Consider the following 18,796-nt stretch of genomic DNA (forward strand, 5'->3'; position numbering starts at 1 on the left):
ATCAGCTTATGTCGACAGTGTAATTCATTTTGATGAATGAAAATACTATGTAGTTGGGATTGAAGAGGGTTGTTTCTTATTAATGTAATGTATTTTGATTGAAACAACCATTTTCAATTTAAATACATTTCATTAATAAAAAACAATCATTCTCAATACAAACTACATATCATTTCCATTCATCAAAATGTATTACCCAGCGTCATAAACCTATTTCATTTCATTGTCATTTGAATTACAACTACTATGTAACCATCATCAAAAGCAAAAGCAAGGTTATAATATTTAAAAAAACCCACAACGGACACAAAATTATATTAAAACATATTAGATCAACCTAAAATACTATGTGATCAAAAGTTAAACATGAAACCAAAAAAAAAAAAACACATTCCAACAACAAAAAAACGATTCCACCAAAATCAACACCTTTAAATCCAACCACATGAACAAAAAAACAAAACCATCAGAACGATCGCAATTACAATCCATCTAAAGACATTCACATGTTTATACATCAATAACATTTCGGCTCATATTGCCGCCATTCGCTCCTTCATATGCTCAATTCACACCTTCATATGCTCAACGAGTTCACAGGTGGAAATTTCTAGGTCGGGCATAAGAAAATTTTCCAATATTAGCTGTTGTCGGAAGAAACCATTGTAGTCTGAAATCTTCCATAAAACAAACTGCTCCAATTCTAAGTCGACAACATAATGAGATCAAAGATGTGACCATAAAATTAATTGAAAATCTTGAAAAGTAATATGAAACAGATTTTCCCAAAACAAAATTGACAATTTGGCTACAATGTTTTACAAAAATAAAATTAAAAACATTTACTAAAAAGAAAAAGAGACAGACCAGCCATGGCATCCCGAAATGCCAATAATTTGTAAATTCAGCATACATGTGCAGTTGAAACACTAGATAATCTCGAAAATCACAGATTAAATGGAAAACAAAAATCAAAAAAAACAGATGAGCGTAGATCTGTAGATGTAAAATCCAGATCAGTTAACAGTAAAAAAGAAAGAAAACTATTCAAAAAAAGGCTCAGATCTGTAAACGATCGAACAAAGACGATAAATCCGCCATGGCTGCAAACTTACCGATTGCAATGAAAAAGAAGACAGAGATTCTTTCACATAACCATCCGATTTGCCCTGCCAAGACGCGGATAATCTCAACTTTGCTCGAATCCACTCAGACACACAGAAATTCATCATCACAGCCTCTAAAACATCTACGAACCTTAAAATGCTCATTGTGTGCATTGTGGATGCTCTTTTAAACTCGGGAACAAGGCGTAACTGAAGAGATTAGAATGTGCGAAACCAAAACTGTAGAACCATAAGGACCATTTATGAAATTTTGTCGAATAATCATACCAACAGCAGCAAAGTCGATAATTTGCGTGTGTGCTTTATGATCGAACAAGGGGTTGTTGATTGTTGAAGAAAATCATCGGCCGTGAAGATGGAGTTTTGAGTAAATTGAGTCAAAACCGAACTTCGATTTGAACAGAGGAGGGCAACAACCCTAGAAATCCTTCTTCTTAATCCCCTCTGAGATGGCCTCATTTCTTTCTGAGTGGAAATTCGTTACATTACAAAACCCTAATATTTGGGCGATTATACATGGTGCTTTAGAGGTGGCCAACGCCATTATTTTTATGTTTTCGAACCTTCAAATTTAGCTCCATTTTTTATTTTTATGTTAGGTTCAGTTTTAACATTAAGTATAAACGTCAAATGAGAAGCCTCCAAAACCTATTATTTTAGAGGTTGATTGGAACTCAAACATTATTTTGCGTTAGATAATCACTATTATTTTGCGTTAGATAATCACTATTTTGATGTATGTGATTGAAAAGCTTTAAGTCAGAACAAATCGCCGTTAAAATTAGGGATAATGACTTGAAAGGGTAACAAATTTTCGATTTTTGTCACATTTAGTTACTAAATTTTTTTTTCGTTATCTATTTGCCATTGAACTATTGAAACTGTTCACATTTTACCCTTATGACCGGCTGTTACCGGTCATAAGGGTAAAATGTGAACAGTTTCAACAGTTTAGTGGCAAATAGATAATGAAAAAAAATTTAGTGACTAAATGTGAACAAAATCGAAAGTTCATTTCCCTCTAAAAAGTTCAATGACTAAATATGAACAAACTTCCTATTGTATTATGTTTTAGCAAAATTATTTATTTTTGTTTAATTGTAGCAACATTTGTTGATGAAGAAATCTATGAAATAAAAAAAAACAAAATGTAACATCCGGATTTCCAGGTATCATCATTTAATTATTTTTCTTTTGAGTTAAGAAGAGAGACTCGACGAGTTGACGCCTCAACTCGTCGAGTAAGGTCGCGACTGATGACTCGGATTAATGAATGGACTCGACGAGTTCGCGTTGTTGGCAGAAACCCTAGATCTTTGGGCTCGAGCCATATTTAAAGGCATTTATGGCCTTCAATTGCGACTACCTTTCCCATAAGTGAGAACCTTAGCGAGCTTGAGTGTGTAGAGTGAGAGGAAGAGCTATCTTGAGCTTTTTGGTGTGATAGATCTGGACCCTTCTAGGTTCAGAGAGCCGAGAATATGAAACTTTAGTGGAGTAAACCTTGGGGTTCAAAGTTAGGAAGCATTTATGGTATATATAGTTACTTTCATCTTACACATAGTTATGAAGTATTTTATATAAATTACGTGATATGTGTGTATATTATTTGAATACTTATACTGGATGAACGATTTTATACATGTTTTAAAAGATTTAAACGATATATTTATTTTATATCTACAAATATGTTGCGGATGAAACATGGGTAGATGAAATAGTTGGTGTGTGATGAAATAAAATGATGAGAGATAGGTGATGATAGAAAGGTGGTGATAATTAGGTAAATAGATGATGATGAATATGTGATGTAGGATGAAAGGAGATACCATAACCTTTACCAGCAATGTGGCGATGTAGTTATCTACCAGAGTATAGATGGCGACCACGGACTATTCTAGACAACTCAGTGGAAACACCAGCAGACCCATAACCTGTAGGTGATGAATTACGAGTTCATTCGATGTTGTAACTACGTATTCATGTGGTGATACTTTAACCTCTTACTATGAATTATGATTTCAGACGATGTTGTAACTACATATTCATGGGATGTCACAAATTTCACATGCCAAACCAATGGTCATAATTCACATAAGTGAGAATGGTTAATGTTTTTGTAAAACCAAAATCATATTGGAAATTTTGATTTTTTATTTTGGAAAATGTCAAACCATTGGTTTTTTATTTCGGTTTTGGTTTTTTGTTTTTTTTAAATATATTTTCAGGGTTTTGTTTTTTTTTTTTTTTTTTATTTCATAAATTTCTTCATCTGCAAATGTTGCTACAATTTAACAAAAATAAATAATTTGCTAAAACATAATACAAGAGGAGGTTTGTTCACATTTAGTCATTGAACTTTTTAGAGGGAAACGAACTTTCGATTTTGTTCATATTTAGTCACTAAACTTTCTTTCGTTATCTGTTTGCCATTGAACTATTGAAACTGTTTACATTTTACCCTTATGACCGGCAACAGCCGGTCATAAGGGTAAAATGTGAACAGTTTCAATAGTTCAATGGCAAATAGATAATGAAAAAAAGTTTAGTGACTAAATGTGACAAAAGTCGAAAGTTTGTTACCCTTTCAAGTCATTATCCCTTAAAATTATGACTTAAAGAAGGTTTTTCTGAAAAAAAAAAAAAATTCACAATCTCTAGTTTGGTTTTTCGCTAAAAATAAACCACACAAAATTAAAACCATCGTGATTTTAAAATATCAAATTGATTTTTTAATCAAACATTGTTATGAGGTTTGTGATAGATTGAAATATATAACTGTGTCCTAAGTGTGATATATTGACAAAATGACTATGTAAAAAATATTTTTTTTATGGAGTATCTTAGTATCTTAGTCATGTAAAATTCTATATCTTCATTGATAAAGTTATATTTTCTTTTAATTTTATGTTTAAAATGTTTAAATATTTGTTAAATGTTTAGCAAACTCGTAATCAGTGACGGAGCTAGAATTTTGTAATGATGGGGGCTTGCACCAGTATAAGACTTTAATTTTATTTTCCAAATAACGTATTAAATTGGGACAAATTTAGAAAACAATCATTTGTGTATATTGATCAAAGCATGAACAATTATTTGTACTCGGTGGAAGTGATATTTCTATTTTTGAAGTTAAAGCTAAAAAATAAATTAAAGTATCCATTATTTAGTTTAATTAGGATGAACTCATAAAATTTTTGAACATGAGTACCTTAAAACAATATCATTGGCAGTTAACAAAAAATAGTGTATAGATATTAGTTTCAATATCGGATTTTAAATAAAAATTGATCTCTTTTGTTTTCAACCACAATCTGAAATCTAGGCATATGCTAATCACCTCTCGAATAGATATAGTTGATCAGACTATATTAATCCCGTACATGATTATATATATCCTAAGGTCTACTCTGTTGTTCAACAATCATAATATTTTTGTTTTGTTCTAGCTATAATACTGATCTAGTATGCATGTATGTATATTGTTATACTTTTTATAAAAATACTCGGATTTTATAAGTATACTTTTAGTTAGAGCGCTTCAGCCCCATAGCATTTATAGTTTGTATATCCTTTATGATTTGATATACTTAGTTCATTATAAACAATAATTTGATACCAATCTGTCACACCCCCAAACCAGAACGGTGGAAATGTTCGAGGGCGGAGGACGTCATGTATAGTATCATAACAATTGCATAATAATAAAACAAACAACAACATCCATTGTATTTAAAATATAGTTACCAAATGTTTGTTCTATGTATTGTTTATAAGACACCAAAAATGTACAGCAAAATAAAAGTAGTCTTAAATAAGCTTCGTTTTCTAAAAAACCTGGGTAAGTGTACCTGTCTACTGGTTCATTGAAAATACAAGTTATTTTGAAAAGAAAATATTAACGTTTAAGTTGGTGAGTTCATAAGCATTTAGTATTTGATGTTTGTATTTGTTCCTTGAAAATGGTAGTATGTTCCCCAGAAAATCCCATATTTTCTCTATTTAAATGAAAAAAGCAGTCTTAGGCCTTAAGACCAAAATGTTTGTATGTTATTGTACTCTGAAATAGTGTGAGTGGGTGTTTTCCATAAATGTATGTTTTCTTTGATAGAAGATAGTGTATTGCACTTGTATGAACTCTATAGTGTAATAATCCTAGAATATAATGATATGTAGTCTTATTACTTAAAATAAAACCACTGAAGTAATGTTTGTTTTGTAAATCGAAATGTTTAGTTAATGCTTAATGTGAATGAGATTATAACCATGCTAAATTGACTAGTATACTACACGACCTTCTTCAGGCATCGAAAAAGTTATGACATCACCCATAGACCTATCAGTCCCAACTGTAGCTAACAGCCAAGGTGCAGGATTGTCAGTCTCGTATAGATCTACACACAAGCTCACGCTCTCCCCTTAGGAGACTCTGGTTATAAAACATGACTTAGCAAGAAACTTACTAAGTGCCATGAAGTAGTATCTCACATTCTAGTATTAACTCGTTTACACGTAGTGTGTATATGTTTTTTTCTTCTTGTAAATGAATAATGTACTCGTAATGAAAAGTAGTTTGTACTTATGTATTGATTCATGTATTGTATTATTAAACTAGATAATAGTGTGAATGGATTTCAAAACTATACCTATTATAGTTTCCAAATGTTTTGTTTGAACCGAACTTATTGACAATGTTATTGAAATAAGTTTAATACTCATATATATACTTGGCATGTATAATTAAGATTTAGAGTAAATTACACGAATGGTCCCTATGGTTTGGGGTAATTTGCGCGTTTGGTCCCTAACTTATTTTTTTAACTCGAAAGGTCTTTACTGTTTGTTTTTGTTACGTGCTTGGTCCCTAATGTTTGTTTTTATTACACGCTTGGTCTCTGTCTTACCCAAAACGACTATTATTTAAATAGAAAAAAATGATGGGGCAGGTAAGGTAAGGTGAGAGAGGTGGGGTTGGGGTGTGTTTATTTAAATAGATTAAAAAATCAAGGGTAAAATAGTCTTTTTATGTATGATAGGGACCAAGCGCGTAACAAAAACAAACAATAGGGACCTTCCGAGTTAAAAATATAAATTAGGGACCAAATGCGCAAATTACCCTAAACCATAGGGACCATTCGTGTAATTTACTCTAAGATTTAACTGACAATCGGGTAGATGATCCTACCCTAAGCCCACAACCAAACAAGAAACAAGAATCAAGGCAAGAGCAATAGTCCTAAGTCAGTTAAATCCTAATTATACATAAAGATATATATGAATACGGTTTGATAAAAACGACAATTTAAGAGTTTGAAAATAGTTTAGAATATTTTAATAAGTTTTATAAGAGCATTAATATCATAAAAATGGTTTGTAATCGCATGTAAGTGTTAACAAAAATACATTGTGTTCTACTTGTATTTCCCACCTAAAAGCATTTAAAAATGGTAAAACATAGGGGTATGAACTTACCTTATGTGAGTGTTCGAGTGAAGATACGACGTAATAGAGTAAATTCCACAAGTTAAATCCTGTAACAAAATTGGGTCCTAATAGCATTTTACGCAATATATATGTATATAATTAGCGAATATAGTGGTAAACATGTTATGGAATAGCCTAAGATGTAAGAATAACATACAAAAATGAGGATTAGAAGTAAATCGTGAGGCTGTTAGGAGTTTTCAGTCAGCGTTGGTGTTTTCGTTCAGATGATGATTCAAGTGTGTTCTTGGTGAAACCAAGAGGATAAAGGTGTTTTCGGTTCAGTTTAAGGAGATGGAATGATGATTGCTTGATGGTATGAAGAACACTTGAAGAACTCGGTATGATCCTATGAAGATTCAAGCGATCTTCGGATGATAGTTGAGAGAGAATGGTGGGTTTTCGGTTTGTGTTCTTGAGAGAAAAAGGTGAGTTTTCGGCTAGAAGGTGTGATAAGGAGGTATTGATTTCGGCCCCCATATATATATGGCCGAAAACATGATGGGACACCTTCATTGGGAATGACAAAACACTTAGGATCTTGTGCCAATTGATAGAATTTAGGGGTTCACGGTCAGGAACTCTACCCGATAAGTAGTTTTTTACCGAGAATAGTTTGTTGTCCGAAGAGTTTACGGCCGAAAGTGGTTTGCGGTCCGAGATAGTGATCATGTGAGGGTTTTCAGTCCGAAGGTCTTATGTTGCGAGATTGAAATCGAAACGAAACTCATAAATTAGAAATCAAAATGTTTGAAACTACATCTAAGAAGAAGATCAATGAAGCACATTATATTTGAAACCCCATATAAGAAGGAGATCGACAATGGTATCCAAAGTTCTACTTCCCCAAACCGCCAACCCTTACTTCATCTCTCACCGCCCACTCAGTTGCATGAAAGTCCACCATCAACTTCGTCCATAATCACATTAATTATAGTAAAAGAAAGGATAAGAGCAGGGGCAGTGATCGACATCGGAAGAAATCCAACCAAAAGAAACATCTCAAAACCCGATTCCGATCAATGGTCGAGTTCTTAAGCCTCTAACCACACAGATTCCAATGAGATTGATGAATCTAACTAGACCTGTAATAGATTTTACGAAGAGATGGTGAAGCTCTTAAGAGCGAAAGACGACCATATCTTCCCCGTGTCTCTCTTTTTACTAAGAACGTGGGGATGTCAAGGGTAGGGGCGTGGGACATTATGGGAGACGTCGTTAATAAAAACTCTTCTTCTCACTAGTGAAACTGAAAAGGAGAACGAGAAATGAATTTAAGGGTTTTAGAGATGGTGTAATTTGTAATGGGTGAGCGGTGAGGGTGGAACCATTCAAATACTTTTTGAGCTCATCGGAGAAAACAAATGAAGAAGTTGTTTTGTCGAAGAATACATAAATGACAAGGTAGTGTGTTAATATGGTTGTACTTGTGCTTTTGATGGTTGTACGTTTTTAGTAATTGTATAATAACAAAAATATAAATGAATAATAATGATTTTCAAAAATCTTAAAAATAAAATATAAAGGTAAAATAGTCATTTATATATATATATATATATATATATATATATATATATATATATATATATATATATATATATATATATATATATATATTATTACACATATTGCTTGTTTCTTGAAAATTAAGAGGTACAATACATGTTACCTCATTTACAATAATATTAAGCTTACAATTGTACATGGTGTATACTTACACACAACAACCACTGTTAAACCAAATCTCATCCGTCTCTCTTTATCTCTTCGCCCTCACGACGTCAGGTGTTCTTCCCTGACGCCGGCAACATCACATACCAACAACGCACCACCAACTGTCTCCACCAAAGATGTAATCGATACTCGGGAAGTCCACCTTTTCCGTCACCGTTGTCCGCCACTTCTACCTTCTGTCAGGACGATTAGCCCTAACCCTATCCTGCCGCCACGATCAACTACCCTCTGGTTGACGTCGCCGCCCTGGAAGTGTACCTTTTCGTTTGATTCTTAGCAACCACAACGATCAGATGGGATCAACAAAAGTTGCCTTCTCCTCAAATTACAACAACATAGAACAATCTCCGATATTTGCACTCATCTTCTCCACATTTTCAAACTCCATTGCTCTTGCCCTAATGGGATCCTCCTTTCTGTAACTCTCTCCCTAACCATAGTAATGTTCAATTTTGAATGTATTATCATCTTATTATTAGTACTTGTTTTATCATAAATACTCAAGAGCTTACAATCTCCTTTTTCTATCTAAATTTGTGCAGCTGTCCACATTGTGAAGAACGATATTGCACATCTTCTCAATATCAAATATTGCACATCTTCTCAATATCAAAGTTCCATTGATTCTAGGTAAATATCCTTAAACTTGTAACCTAATAGGGTAAGAGGCAAGAAAAATATAATAGTATTAGATGACAGTGTGTCAATGTTTGAAAACTTTGATTCTTTGCATCTATTTATTAGGCATTTGGGGAGGAAAAGGGCAAGGAAAAACATTTCAAAATTAAACTTATTTTCCAGGCCATGGGAATTTTACATGTCTGCTACAGAGTTGGAATCAGAGAGAGCTGGTAAGATGGTTTTGATGAATGTTTTGCTTATACAAATTACAATTTTCATACTATATTTTTACGCCTTTTAGTATTTATAAAACTTGTAAACTTCCATCCTATATTTGTTACTCTTCTTTTACAGGAGAGCCAGGAAGACTGATACGTGATCTGTATTGTACTGCATCTCAAGTCGTTCACAATCAGGTTTGAAGTTTTACCTCTTTAACTATCATGTGTGTTAAGTTTAAACTCTAAAGTGTTATTTTTTCAAAACTAATTGGTTGATTTTATCCTATCAATACTTTTGTCTTGTTTAATACAGAGGAAATTGAGCTGTTTGATGATCAATGATATCGATGCAAGTCTTGGTAGATTTGATGAGCTACAAATCTGATTGGATGAAAATAATGGTTGACTCTTGTACTTGCCCTTTGGTTAATTCAATACTTTAAATATGTTCATGAAAAAATCAAACTGATGAATCAGATAGCACAAACAAATACTTGTTGGCACACTGATGAATCTATCAGATAATCCAACAACAGTTTGCATTCGACAAAATTGGAGGGAATCAGATAGCACAAACAGAATTCCTATAATTGTTATAGGAAATGATTTTTCAACACTATATGCTCCTTTCGTTTGTTATGGGAGAATCGTGAAAACCTTTCCTAATCAAGGTATGTATATTATTTCACAATCTTTACCATATTTTATACAAACATTTTATATCTTTAAAATCATCTAACATGTTTATTGAGGAATGTGTTTTTTTCATTTAATGTACTTAGGTAGTTAGGTCGTGGACTTATGACAAATCGATCTTGAAGGTAGTTACTGTGTGTGCTTTCTTTGTTGAAGCTTTTATATATATATATATATATATATATATATATATATATATATATATATATATATATATATATATATATATATATATATATATATATATATATATATATATATATATATATATATATATTTTGCACCGAGTAAAAAAGAAGCACCATTTTGTAGCTTACAAATTAACGACAACAATAACATGTATATTTATTTTTTAGTGGGTTAACGAAATTGGTGGTCTTGAGAGTGTCATAAAAGAAATGGTTTGAGCTTGCCTATTTTGTATTTAAAAACCACTTTTACTGCATAAACTGAAAAGGAAAAGGTGTGTAATATAAAAACAATGTGCAAGGCAATATGGTCCTAAACTGTAAAACTTGAATTTATTAATATAAAAACAATGTGCAGAGCAATATGATCTTAAAACTGTAAAAATCTTGATGTTCCTTTTAAGCGACGTAAAGCTTTTCTTGCATGTTTTTGTTTCAAAAAATGGAATTTTACTACATGAAAATATATTCTTAGTATAAAAAAGTATAAGAACTTATATCTATATTATATTAATGCTCGATGTGCCCTATATGTAGTTTAGTTTCAAATGCAGTAAATTCTTTCTTTCACGTGCTTCGTTCAATAACCCGAAAGGAGACCTTTATGTCGTTTGTTATTTTGGTATCCTGTTTTGACTTTTTAAGGTCAAACATATGATGTTCAACTTCAAAATGCTTATGAAATCTTCTAAAATTTATGGTAATTTAGATAAAAGTTCTTAAATTGGTAACGAGTTTTTGAAGTTAGATATATAGCAGGATCAAAATAAAGCTGCAAATTGTGTCAATTTTGAAACTAGGGAGTGTTTAGTTTGACCTCAAAAGTCAGAGAGGGAATTATAATAAACTCGATTTTTTTTGGGTCTTATTTTTTTCTTTCTTTTCATGAGGATTAGCCCCTTAAACCACCGCCAAACACCCATTTATATTAGACATCTAGAAGAAAAACATTTAAAACAATCAATATTATCCATCTTTAAAGTTTTTCAATCAAGGGCATGAGGATTCACAAAAGTAAACATAATATCATAAGTTAATTTCAGTTTCTAATAATCTATTTCAAATCATTCATTCAACATTCTATTATCTGATTGAACCAGTCAATCAGATTTTAATCTCATAATATGACATAGTGATAAACTATTAAACTGATTTCTATGAATCTGAGAAACTGATAATCTATTTATTCTATAATTCATTTAGACATTCAAGTATGCAATTGACTCTTATAAACTCATTCCTTAATTTCTTATAATCTATTACAGGTATTACCTGATTAGCAAGACAAAGATTGAAGAATTATCCGTTCGACTCAACTTCTCCCGTACGATGAACCGATGATGTTGAAGTGTTTTAGGTTTGAATAGGGCTAAACTATACATACTATTGAAAAAAAAATTGAGCCCACAAATTGTGGGCCCTGTTCGTGTGCCCACCTTGCACATGCTTTATACCGGGCCTGCGTAAAAGAAACAAGAAAATGATTTGGTAGACAACACATGAGTACGGTTCGTAGGTTTTTCGCATTTGTATATTTTGGGCATCTCCATTACCATATGTTGCAATTCCGTTAATCATTTGTTTATCGATGTATGGTGTGGATATCACGATATTGCATATAAACGGTTCACATAATCCCCATGCAAACTGTAATCACTGAAATAAAAATATTCACCGAAATAAAACAAATAGCTCCGAAAGTTTAGACTACAAGGATTAGAAGTGTAAGGTAAACGGGTGTAGAAAATAATTTATGAAAAACTATTTGCACTCGTCGTTTGACGCGGGTAAACAGCTAGTGTGTATGTATATATATATATATATATAAAAGAACCAACCGTACAAATTATCTCAAACCACCGGGACCATTCGTATAATTTACTCTAAATAAATGTTTCTTTGGTAAGGATGAATGAAAATAAGAATGGAATGAAACATTCAATTATCATCCAAAATTGTTGTTTTTTTCCATTCCCACCAAGCTTTCTCATATGATCTCATCGGTTTTATCGATGATGGATTATTCTCAAATCCGCATAAACCTCTTTCAAACAAGCATTAATATATATTTTCAACCTCATCTATAAAAACACGAGTCTCCACAAATCATGTGCATGTTACTTTCGAAGAATAACGGTTTCATCACTGAAGTTCCAGATAACAGATAATATGAGGAAGTTATAATTTATTCTACCCTTTATATATACCTTTTCTACAAAAACACAAGTCTACATTTATAACATCAATCAACCTATGAACTATAAAATAGTAATAACATAAGGGTAACAACTCTAGCATATTCTACAAACTTACTTCCATCAGCACTTGAAGATACATCTTTATCTAGAAAAAGATACGTCTTACACATAGTTTTCAACTCTTTACACCCGAATGCAAAAAATATATCTAGAAATAGAATTTGCACCTAACATCCTATAATCTTTATAATATAAATTGAAATTAATAAAAACTAAAATTTGATCATCAAACTAAATGATAGATCTTGAAGAGCATTTGCCTGCGTATAATTTTATTTAAATAGTAAAATAGATTTGTCCACAACAAAATCCCCATTTGCTTTTAGCTTTTGGCAAAAAAAAATTATAAAAATATTTCTAAAAGAGATTTAAAAAAACAGAAATTAGACTGCAACCTAAAATTTAATTCAAATTTTAGCAATTTAAAAATTAAAACGCCAATGTACTTAAAGATCATGGAGTTTAAAGCACGAACTATTGCCCAAAAACAAACAGAAATGAGAAAACAAATCTAGATCGGTAAATAACATGATGAGAAATTCCCATACAATCAGAGCTGCTAAGCATAAAATAGAAGGAAACATTCATGTAAGGCTCAGATCTGTAACAATCGACCAAAGAGGATGAATCCGCCATGGCTGCAAACTTACTGGTTGCAATGTAAAAGAAGACAGATTCTTTCACATAACCATCCAGGTTGCCCCACCAAGATGCAGATAATCTCAACTTTGCTCGAATCCACTCAGACAGATTAAAACACATCAATCATCACAGCCTCTGAAAATTCATCAAACCTTATCGCTGGAGTCGAAATTGAAGATTCGAGAATAGAAATGGGTTGAAGATGATCTGAAGGGATAATGACATTAAAAGGGTGTTTGAAATTCGCTTATTTAGAACAGCTTGTAAGTTGTAACCAACATTACAATAAAAACTGCAAATTTGGCAAACCACATAGGAACGATTCGTGTAATTTACTCTGGTAAGGAGTTGTTGAATTCTGAAGAAAATCATCGGCCACGAAGATGGAGTTTTGACTGAATAAAGTCAAAATCGAACTTCGATTTGAACAGAGGAGGGCAACAACCCTAGTAATCCTTTTTCATAATCCCCTCTGTGATCGCCTCATTTCGTCTGAGTGGAAATTCGTTACATAACAAACCCTGATTTTTGAGGCGTATAATGGTATTGTAGGTTGTGGCGATTATACCATTTAGCCTTGGTATTTGAGTGTAAAATTACAAATTATCTCCCTCAAGTATTTTATAGTTTATATTTTTATCATAAAAGTTCAAATTATTCTAACATAAACTATATATATAGTTTATAGGGAAAATTATACAAATGGTTCCTATAGTTTGGGGTAAGATGTGTGTTTGATCCCTTATACTTTTTTTTTAACTTAGAAGGTTCCTCAATCATTATTTTGTTGCGTCTGTAGTCTCTATTAAGCATAAAAAAACTATTTTGCCCTTAATATATATATATATATATATATATATATACACACACACACACACTCACACACATGTTTTCAAAGATCCAGCCACCATATCAAAATCATAATTGTTCAACAGCCACCATCAATCACCACCGTTCGCTACCGTCAACCACCACTAGTCACCGCCTCCAAATCAAATTCAAAGATGAAATTAAATCTTAAACCTAAATCCAAAATGCATATATGAAAATGAAAAAAGTCAAACCTAAAACCTTAAAGCTGAAATCAAAACCAAACATTAAAAAAAAAAAAAAAAAAAAAAAAAAAAAAAAAAAAAAACATATCTGAAATTAAACCTCATATTCAAAACCTTAAGAAACTTAAAAAACAAACCCATATTCTAAACCCACATGTGAATCATCTACTTAAATCAAATCCAGATGTTTATGCCTAATTGAATTTGTGATTACAAATCCAGAAACATTAGGTGAAGAAATCAGGTGAATTTTTATGTAACCCTCAAAATTTTGGTATGTTTCATTTAGCTTCTTAATGCAAAAATCATTACATTCATCCACGTATGTGGAGTACGTATGGCGTACGTGGTGCAGGGACAAACCCTAATTTTTAGGGTTTGCACCATATTTAAACAACTTATCTCACTCTTGGACACTCTATTGACCACCTTCCATCACCCTATGCCCTAATATCAAAATCCTAAGTGTATTTGGTGAGATTTGAGCTCGAAAGTGATTTTGTTGGTGTTTTGTGGAGAAGAATAAGAACACTTGGGTGTTGCTTTGAAGTAGCTTAAGCTTGTAGATCCAAAGTTATCTTCACCTTAGCAAGCCATTTGAGGTAAAAAAGCTCTCATCTTGATGATTCCATGTACTAGATCCAACTTAGGGTGTTGTTTATGCATTTTTGGGTATTTTGAGTTAAAGTTGAGCTTTTGACCTACTCCAGAAGCTATGGATGTTAGATCTTAGCTCCATTGAGGTCCCTTGTCCATAAAAATGCAATCTTTAGCTCCATTAGGGTTTAAGCCTTATTGGGCTATTGGATTTTTGACTTTGGACCATGGATGGGCTATGGGTTTTCTCGATATTGGGTCCATGATGATTTTGAGGTCCAATTTAGAAGTTGCGCTTTATTGGCCCTTGGGGTGTCATTTAGGAATTTGGGCCTTTTAAGCAATGGGTTGGGCCTTGATTTTGGGCCAAGTAAGAAAAAGGCTAAAATTGTCTTTTACCTTAGATATTGGACAAATAACTTAGATTCTTATTTATGAGTCATGATCCAGTTATTAGTTGAGTATTTATTTGATGATGTTAGCGCGGGGATTTTCTGGACCAGCAGATTGAGATTTTATACGAGAATTCTGCAGGTTAAGGTGAATTTCCTCACTGTACCTAGTGAAGGGTTTTGAGCACTCTAACAACCTTATGGTGCACATGCATGTTGGATTAGATGTCTAAGCCCATAACTATTATTGGTATGTACTTGACCCGAGAGTAGCATGGTCCATTTGGGTTGCATATCACCAGGACAATTTGTTAGGATGGACTTTTGAGAGAAGGTTATTTATGGTTTATTAATATATTATAAGTTATAATATATTAATATGAAATCATATGTTTTATTTAGTATCGATCAAGAATTAATTTGGAATTAATTTAGTGATCAAAAGAGACTAATTAAATCTATGGGGACTAATTATGAAAATTAGTTATATTTATATGTGTTGGGCTTATGATCCATGTTGGACCAAGTTTATGTATGGATACATAAAGAGTTGGGCCACATGAACCATGGATCATAAAACTCATGGGTATGGATTATGGGTTATACCCATGACCCTTGGAATCCTACATATAAATAGGTTACTCCATAGCCAAAATCACCACTTCTTTTCTTAGAGAAATATGGAGGTGTTTTGGTGCATGGAATTCTCTCTCAAGAGCCACCTTTGTCCTAGGTGTGTTGTGATTCCATTTGAGGCATTTCATACTATTGGTGCTAAGCTCTTAAGGCCAAATACATCAAGACTTCAAGCCACATAAAAGGTATGTTTCCCTAACTAGTATATTATATGGTTTATGTCAAATGCATGCTAGTTATAGGTTTAATGCCTTGGAAACCATTTGCATGTATAATTAGTGAAAACATAGATCCAAGTTATTTAGGGTTGTATGTGCACCATAGGATGTTGTATTATACCAAAACCCAATAGTGGTATCAGAGCCTAGGCTTGTTTTCTTATTATACCTGCAATAGAAGCTGAAAAAACGAATTTGTTGATGTCTGATCATCAGACTCGGCGAGTCCATCAGGAGACTCGGCGAGTCCATGCCTAAAATGTGATCAATTCGATCCAACTCGCCGAGTTGGTTCATGCACTCGACGAGTTGGACCCCCAGACAGCATATTTTCGAGTTTTTTTTGGCTAGAAATGGACTAGGAACATTACACTAAGTTGTTTTGAACTTATAAACTTGTTTTTTGATGTGGTAATGTTCATGCTAATCCATTTTCAAAGATAATTGTCAATAGATTCATGTTTTGTATTAGTTTAAGGTTTAGACTAATTACATGAAAAAGTTTGATTTGAATTATCTTGTTCTTATGAGTTGCTTAGATTAATAGAAAAGTTGAATGAAATAGTTGTTTTCAATCCAAATTAATCTAAGAGTTGATTCTAAAATGTGTTTTTGTAACTTGTCATCAAGTTATATGAAAAGTCACATTTAAGTTTCATAAAACTCATAAAAGTTGGCAAAGGTTACAAAAATGAAGAGTCTAGGTCTAATTAATTGGAGTTATGACTCCATAATTTGTCCTCAAGTTATGGAGGACCAAGAGTCTCTTCATTAAATAAATAAATAAAAATAAAAAAAAGTGTAATCTTAATTAATTCCATAAGTTATAAAATAAAGAAAAGTTAATTCTTTTATTAGTTTAAAGTCTTCCATAACTTGTCCTCAAGTTATGGAACTTGAAGAGTTTTTGTATTAAAACTACTTTAAACACATAAGTTATGAAATTAATTAGTTTTGAATAGTTTCAAAACTTGCCCTCAAGTTTTGGAATTTGTAAAGTTTTCTCATATGAATACTTTAATTCCAAGTTAGCCCTTAGAATTTTAAAAGTTAAAATTCAACCCTTATACTTTATAATATTATAAGTTAATAATATATATATATATATATATATATATATATATATATATATATATATATATATGTATAAGAGTAAAGTCGGTCTTACCGCTAGTACGCCTCATTCACGAAGCCGGTCTATAAGGTGGGTATAAGGTTGTTGCCTATAAAATGGAAGCTTAATGGGTGTCCACTCTCACCCACCGCTTGCTTGACTGGTGGAGGGTCGTTAGCCGAACGGGTTTGACAGGACTATAATTCTCCCTTCATTAAAAGTATTAATGATAAATACTAAGTAACTAAACTCTTAATAATTCCCAATCTTAGTTACTTAGGAAAATGTGAATAAGGTGCTATTCCATGAAATTACACTTTACACTTTGTCTAAGTCGTTAGTGGAGCGTGCGTGGTTAACCGGCACACTAACTTGGACTTAACAAGGTAGGTAAAGGGTGACTTAATATTTATCATAGTATCGATGGAGCGTGTGTGGTTAACCGGCACATCGATTGAGGGGTAATTTATTAAGGGTACCAAGTAATTTGCATGGTTACTTCACACCTTGTTTTGTGATCCTCGGCATCCCAGTCACAAAACCTGAAGGGCACACTCGAGATTGAAACATGCCATTGAACAGTTCAATGAATCTCAAAGATCTAGGAGTTTCAAATCCAATTAAAACCTAATAATACATTTCGTTTATCTTGGTGGAAATTGGTGAATCTTCATTCACCTACCTTCAAATTGTTTTATAGCTTGGATTACAGCATACCTCTTCTAAGTTATAAAATAGTTTGTTGGGTCCTAGCCTTAATATTTCATATTGGGTGTATATTAAGGACTTAAGATCAACTATCTTGAATATCTCCCAAAACATGTCTGGTTTAGACATTTATGATCTTCCCAAATCTCTTGAAACAAGCTTTCCTAATGAAGATGATGTCCCATGGATATCATACTTCTTTCTCCTCCTCCAATTATTCTCCCTAACTCACAAGTTCTTGAAAAGTTTAAGATCACTCAAGCCCTATTAGCAAGGCAAGGTCTAGGTGTGGTCACATCTTGGAGATGTAGTCACATATTGACAAGCCGGGAGAGTTGGGTGTCAAAGTCTTGAGGAAGTTGGTGGTTCAACTACTTTCCAAGTCACATAGTGAGTTCGTTTGGAACACCTATGAAACAGACTATGACAAAACCCTTAATGATCTTATCTATTTGCTAAGATCAACTTCCTGAAACTTTATGGACATTGACAATGGTGACACTGGAAATACAGAAAAGGCATTCTCTTCCCAAGGAAAGGGATTGACCATAGTTAACTAGGTTGATCAAATGGTAAAGAGAAAAGGCTAAGTCTGTAATAGTCTCGTGTACCATTATCAAAGGGTCCATATGTTTATATTGCCAAAGGAAGGGTCATTAGTTGCGAAGCTGCCAAATTTACCTAAGGATGTTAAAGTCAATAAGGTTGACTCTACTTCAGGTAAAGTCCACTAATTTAACTCTGTTAAGTTTCTATTCTGAGATTCTTGATACATGATGTGACTGGGTCACGTGGTAATGTTTTAAGAATCAAAGAAAAGTAAAGGAACTTAAAGAAAGAATATGCTGAATCTGATCGCATAGATGGATTTCTATCGCATAGTTTGAAAATCGGATTCTTAAGCTACTTCTTAGGAGTTATGAGATATTGTTTAGGAATAGATAACAACAAGTTTTCATATGGATTGTAAGGATAAGTTTTTCCGCATAGTTTTAAAATAAAAGAAAATTTTTGATTTTAGTTATTTTAAAATATCCTTACAATGGCATTTGAGGAAAAATTGTTGCTTATATGATTCCACTAATAGCAAGAGTGGAAATATGAA

At 32.6% G+C, this 18,796-nt stretch overlaps 2 long non-coding RNA genes across 2 annotated transcripts; one reads left to right on the forward strand and one right to left on the reverse strand.

The window, feature by feature from the left end:
• Positions 1–391: 391 nt before the first annotated feature.
• Positions 392–1,696, reverse strand: LOC145007553 (uncharacterized). Its single transcript, XR_013662991.1, has 2 exons — positions 1,116–1,696; positions 392–703 (listed from the first exon to the last, which is right to left on the reverse strand). It is a non-coding gene; the product is annotated as an uncharacterized LOC145007553 (long non-coding RNA).
• Positions 1,697–8,334: 6,638 nt separating this feature from the next.
• On the forward strand, positions 8,335–10,016 carry LOC145006083 (uncharacterized). Its single transcript, XR_013662769.1, has 5 exons — positions 8,335–8,784; positions 8,888–8,975; positions 9,090–9,196; positions 9,321–9,382; positions 9,501–10,016. It is a non-coding gene; the product is annotated as an uncharacterized LOC145006083 (long non-coding RNA).
• The last annotated feature ends 8,780 nt before the right edge of the window (positions 10,017–18,796 follow it).

This window comes from Lactuca saligna, chromosome 7 (genome assembly GCF_052625555.1).
Source record: "Lactuca saligna cultivar CGN05327 chromosome 7, ASM5262555v1, whole genome shotgun sequence".
Classification (NCBI taxonomy): Eukaryota; Viridiplantae; Streptophyta; class Magnoliopsida; order Asterales; family Asteraceae; genus Lactuca; species Lactuca saligna.